Genomic DNA, 6,329 nt, shown 5'->3' with positions numbered 1-6,329 from the left:
TCATAGGAAATAAAAATACAGTGAGGTGGTCACTGTAAACTCGCCACTCAGTGTGTTAGATTATAAATTAGGTAACTATAGGAAGCGTATCTCAAAAAATACCAAAAGCACACATTGGTTGTCACTTGGAGTTGGTCATTTTAACCATTTTGCTAATAAAATAGTATAGATTGAATGATCATTTCATTGAATAAACGAGAAAAAAACCCCTAAGATTTGTCTTCGTCAATTCGAAATGCACGTCTGATGAAACAAAAAAGATTAAAGGGATTTTCTAGTTAATCTTGTTAACTTTTTACAACCATATCTGTGAGAGCCTCTCAGGTAATCCATAGCAGCTGTGTGCAATCTCTTATTGCCTTTGTGAAGTAAATCAACACATCTTAGTTTGAAACTGTAGTCGTGTAGCGCCCTCAGCTGGTGTTCCCTACATCCTACATGTTGGAAGTAAAGGGTTTGACCAAAGGACAGCAGTATAACAATAATACTAATAACTCCTTTAAAAAAAAATCATTAAACTGCTGTTTTCAGGGCCACCAGTACTTTTTATTTTTAACATACAAATTAGGCTTTTTAAAAACAAAAATAAAACCATTATAAGTAGCCCATAGTAGCTTTTGACTCATGAAAGTTATTTGATAATGATATACCTGTACATTAGTGATTTGAACATGACATAGCTTATTGTTTACTGTTACCACAACATTGTTGATTAGGCATTAAACTGTGGCAGAAGCTCAGTCCGTAGGGAGTTGGGTTGGGAACCTGTTTAACCCTTGTGTTGTCTTCCTTTGATGCCTTTTTTTCACAGTTTGTTTTTGCTTTTTCCAACGTTTTAAATTGTTAAATTTTTCTTCTACACATTTTCAGCGCTTATTTCTACGTCCCATATTTTCTGATATAAAACAAAAATTGAAAACGGGTCAATTTGACCCGAAGTCAACAGTCCCCGTACAGACCGAAGTCCGGAGTGTGGACTGGTAGCTGGAGAGATGCCAGTTCACCTCCTGGGCACTGCCAAGGTGCTCTTGAGCAAGGCCCCCTCACTCTGACATCTCTCCATCAGTTGGTAGTTGCCCTATAAAACAACAGATTTTGTGTCCTACACAGTTTAACATTTTACAGTAGATGGCTTATTCCATTTGATTTTTGTCTTCAGAAACATTTGGAGAATGCCTGGTCCTGTCTGACGATCTGGATGTTGGAGTTATCAGTCAACTTTGAAGCAGGTGATAAAAGTGCAACCTTGTAGACTGCAACTGCAACCAGACATTTACGTTTACATTATCTTTCCTAGTAAATGGACATTTTTGTAATTTGAGATATTATGACATCAGCCTTAAGCAATCATTTGGGGTCTAGGCTGCCACCATGTGGTTTAAATGTGAAAATTCAGACTAAAGCCACTCTGAAGTCTCATTTTTAAATGATGAACTGGAATGAAAGGAAAATGTTTTCTCATGCTGCCAACCTATATTGTTTTACATGCTAAGAAACCGATAAACATTAATATACATGCACACTATTAGTATATACCAATAGTAAACCCATACTTTTTTGTAATGAAATGTCCAGTTTCACTACGTCCCGTATCTGGTAAACCTTCATGTGTATATGTACGGCTTATTATCATTGTTACAATTTATAAAACAAGGTATAAAGTTAAAAAGAGAAGGAGCATCAGTTTACTGCATTTCAAAACATCCAGCTGTTCTTTGTTGGATAGCTAAACCTGTTTTTGACTAGAAATTGATTTAGGCATTTAGTATTTGAACTAAAAAACATGGTAAATGCTATTTAATTATCAAAGAGCATGTCCATAAGAATCATTTTCTGTTTTGAGAACGGTCTTTGTTACCATAAAAAGTACTAATAAGTACTACCTTTTTTTTTTTTTTTTTAAACTATGTCTGGTTTCTGTCAGTATGTGTGTTGTTTTTGTATCCTTATGCTGTCCTAATATTTGCTTTATATTCTGTATGTACTTCATGCAGAAGATATTTCCCCTCAGGGTATTGAAGGGCCATTCATTCAAAGCTCCCTTGTGTATATGAACAGTTAATAAGTCCACACACACAAAGTCAGCCTCCCATTCATCATCACTGGAGTAAACACTACAACTTCAGTCTCATTTTTCTGTTTCCCAGATCTGGGAGACAGCTATTCATAATATCCAAATTTTACAGTAATATCACATAACATAATTGCTGCAGCATCTTAAATAATGGGTCCCTAGTCAAAGAAATCAAAATAATTATATCATGAACACTAATATCATATACTGTGTGACCAAACAAAATCCCAATAACAAAAAAAAAACGGCCTTTAAAAAACAGAGTTCTTCTTCATTGATTGATTTTAATGAAGGAGAAGGGAAGTGGGTGTGCTTTGACGTTTTTAACATTTGATTTTTATTGTGGAAAAACATATCAGAAACAAATTATTTTTTTATGCTTGTCTGGAGGGGATCTTGAAGGTGTGGAAAATAGATAACAGCTGAAGTGTAACTCGAGACAGAACAGACTTCTTCATTTGAGGTGGCCTTTTAAACCCACAAGTCCCTCCCATAGGGTAAAGAATAAGACAAAGTAAGTCACAAATAAGTAGGATCAAGCATACAGTATTACGGTTACAATCAGAAGTAGAAGACATACTTTATTGATCCCCAAGGGGGGAATTCAATTTTTTCACTCTGTTGGTATTACATATTACAGACAGGCCCAGAATATACACACACACACACACACACACACACACACACACACGCACGCACACGCACACGCGCACACACACACACACACACACACACACACACACACACATGCACAAACAGGACCTATACATGCATTAATGGAGAGATGGCAGAGCGAGGGGTCTGCCAATGAACCTCGAGCAGTGGTCCGGTGCCTTGCTCAAGGGCCCTGCAGGTATACTGGCACCTCTCCAGCTGACAGCTGAGAGGAGTAATACCATTCATAAAGACATTAAATCAAATTTTCTAAAAGCATGTGGATCCAATATACATAATAGAGACATAACATGAATTATTATTTGAAATGTCTTCTGTCGAAAACATTTTTTAGAACATATTTCTCAAAATCTTTGATACAAGTATATATTTAATATTTATCTTGACAGTGTCAGATATGCCATATTATTAGCATCATCAACATAGTGTTAATACGTGATAACCACCTGTAGAGGTTCTGCTATTACTTTGCGGTGTTTAGATGCTTCTTTTTCTGCCGCAAGCTGTATTATTATTCTTTCTGGGACATTGTATAATTTACAATTACTCTCGAACGTATCATCTGGGTTCCCGTGTTTTGACGGAAGTTAGAGGAACCAGAGGGGTCAAAGGTTTTATGTGTCATTAAAATAAAATAACAGATTTATCTGGATTTGAACGTTGTTGGACACATTAGCATAGTGTAAGTACACAACTCAACAAAATATATAACATAGGTATAGTCGTTGTTAGACATTTTAATGCAGAAAGGTTACATTGTACCTTTTAAGAAAGGTACAAGGCTGTTTGCATACTTCATACCTGGGACACTTGTCTACCACCTGGCGGCGCGTGAACGACTAGGCTACTTGAGATGTTCAAGATCGCAGGTGTTGGTATTGGGACAGTCCCATATTGTGTGCATGGGCGCCTATACTTATGCGTTTAATCGGTAGAAATGTTGCATCATGGTTTCGTCAACATCAATCGGAAAGCGTGGCAGCTGGGGTTGACGGAGTATTTTAGCCTACATACATATACATATGGTATCAACAAGTATTATAAAAATTCGCCATTTATAATAAAATTGCTCTAGATATCAGGCATATAATATATGCCACACTGTAACGTAGGCCTAAATATTGTCTTTCCCCTTCCCCGTTTTTACAGGTGTACTGGATTTTGGCTTGCTGTTGGAAAGCTAAATGAGCTAAAGCTAACTAGGCCTACTTGCCAATGAGCTGAACTAGCTTCAGCTGGAGTCTACACGCGGGAGTGCTACAATCTACTTAAGGTAAGATAGTTCGATCTTTAATTTGTCACGGTTCACAGTGCAGTGTTTAATTATAAGGCCATATTAACAACATTGATTTATTTTAGTCATTCAGCTTATCAAGAAGGCTAAACATGCAACACGTTAACTGAGTACAGTTTTCAAATGTGAGGATTTGCTACTTTTTTTCTGTTTTAATCACTGCATATAACATCTGTTACATCATATAACAGCTAGTTTTGGACATTTGTTTGGACAAAACAAGCAGATTCAAGACAAAACTTTTGGCTCTGAGAAAATGTGATGGGCGTTTTTCACTATTTCACAGACAAGAAGATTAAATCCACGAATAGTAGGCTCCCAGGTAACAATTTTTGGTTCCCAGAACGTTCTGGGAACGTTCGTTTTTTTTTTTTGCGGGAACGTTCCCTGAAGGTTAGTTTTTGGTTCCCATGGAAAGTTTTCCTGACGTTTAGGGAACGTTAGTTTTTGGTTACATCGACCCTTCCCAGAACGTCCGCAGAACGTTCCTAACGTTGCAACCTTAAGAGAACGTTCCCCTAACGTTGTAACCTTTAGAGAACGTTCCCCTAACGTTCCCCTAACGTTGTAACCTTTAGAGAACGTTCCCCTACCGTTGTAACCTTTAGGGAACGTTCCCTTTACGTTCCCCTACCGTTGTAACCTTTAGGGAACGTTCCCCTAATGTTATTTTTTACATTCCCCTAACCTTTAAATAACTAACGACTGTGGTACCAATTTCATTATTAGTTTAAACTGTCTGTGCATGAGCAGGAATGAATTATTATATATTGGCAGGAATGTAGACAACTTATCAACAGATGGATCAAAAGGGAAAATGATTATTAGTTGCAACTTTATATAGCCTAAGTTACAGTATGTTTTAGATTGGTTGACGTTGTAGCTCTATACACACACATAACACAATCACGTTTTTTTTTTAATGAACTGTTATATCCTGTCGGTGATGCTTCTTTTGCAGTATACATAAGAAACGAGTGATAAGAACTTCTTATTACTGCTGCCGTGCACTTTAAGGCCATTTCATTTGATTTCTTTAAGATATGTCTTGGTTCTAGGTCTTCATTATAATATAGCCTATAGATCCAAAGTGGGGAAGCTAAGGGAATTGGTTGCTGTAAAAGTTTTAGGTTTGGCAGAATATCATGTATCTATGTATAAAGGCCTATATAGATATCATGAGGACTAACCTTGGTTGGGTTTTATCTGTCTGACATTTTGACTTGTCATTGTAGGAAAAGCACAGCTGTTACTAATAATATCATAAACATGGTTATGTTCATTCCCAGTGTCCTAGTAAGCTGTGACTGTGAGCAAGCATGCACAATGGAATTCCGCCATCATTCAATTCATTATTTGCAGCTGTGCTTTTTTCTACTGTGACATGTCAAAATTTGTTGAAAAAGGGCTGTTAGTTTTCGCTTACCTGTCACTTCTGGGGAATGTGGATAACTTTTGTCATACTTACTTTCTCCCTCTCACTAGCAGTTTTTACTCTTCATTGTAGTGTTTTTGCTGTGCTTAATTGCTGTGGCTGCTTTGAAATATGTGGTGTGTTCATTCATGTTAGCATTTTGTTGTCCTGGTGGGTGAAACAATTCAGCATCTTAGCATTTCAGACAAACCTTGTGTAGCATTCAGCACTCACTTAACGGGAGTGTTTATGTTTGTGTGTGTACTAATTAGTGATCGGCCGACTGATTCATCAGGCCTATATTGCCATTTTGAGATTATCTGCACCCATTGTGTCAATTTCACCATTATACGGGCATATGTTAGCGTCACGGTAGCAATCCTTCAACCAGCTAAAGTAGCTTACAGGGCTCGAAAAACTCAAAACATTTATCAGATTTGTCATTTGGGATGGTTGTGGGACAGTAAGCAAATGTAACTGTGTAGCCTTTTAGGGGCCGTCCACACAACAACAAAATGTTTAAAAAAAAAAAAAGGATGTTTGTCGTTTTTTCCAAACTATGCTGCATGTTACAGCCAAGGGGGTAAGCGTCTCCTCACAGCCCGAACCTCCTATGGCGCCATTTTGATGCTACCAAGCCATCACCCCCCGTTAGCATCCCATTGACTGCCATTCATTTTGACATCACTTTGACAGCGAATAACTTTACATCTGAAGCGTTTAAAGACTTTATCTGTTCATTGTTTATTTCTAAAGAAATACGACAATGTATAAAAGGCTCCATTACCTTGTATCTCACGTTATGGCTCCGTAGCAGACGTTTTTGTAAAAATAGGCTAACGATTGTGTCATAACCACGAGACTTACTGTCG

The 6,329-nt window shown here is 37.4% G+C and overlaps 1 long non-coding RNA gene across 2 annotated transcripts in view; it reads left to right on the top strand.

Moving 5' to 3' along the window:
* LOC116061800 overlaps nucleotides 1–6,329 on the top strand; it is an 86,778-nt gene that overhangs the window by 2,578 nt on the left and 77,871 nt on the right. The window contains exons 2-3 of one of the 2 annotated variants that reach the window (XR_004107813.2): nucleotides 1,160–1,229; nucleotides 3,899–4,022. This is a non-coding gene — a long non-coding RNA (uncharacterized LOC116061800). The remainder of the gene's footprint in view (nucleotides 1–1,159; nucleotides 1,230–3,898; nucleotides 4,023–6,329) is intronic. The other variant, XR_004107814.2, reaches the window with a different exon arrangement.

Source organism: Sander lucioperca, chromosome 15, assembly GCF_008315115.2.
Source record: "Sander lucioperca isolate FBNREF2018 chromosome 15, SLUC_FBN_1.2, whole genome shotgun sequence".
In the NCBI taxonomy this organism is placed as follows: domain Eukaryota; kingdom Metazoa; phylum Chordata; class Actinopteri; order Perciformes; family Percidae; genus Sander; species Sander lucioperca.
Note: the sequence above shows the minus strand (reverse complement) of the source record. Positions and strands in the feature narration are given on the sequence as shown.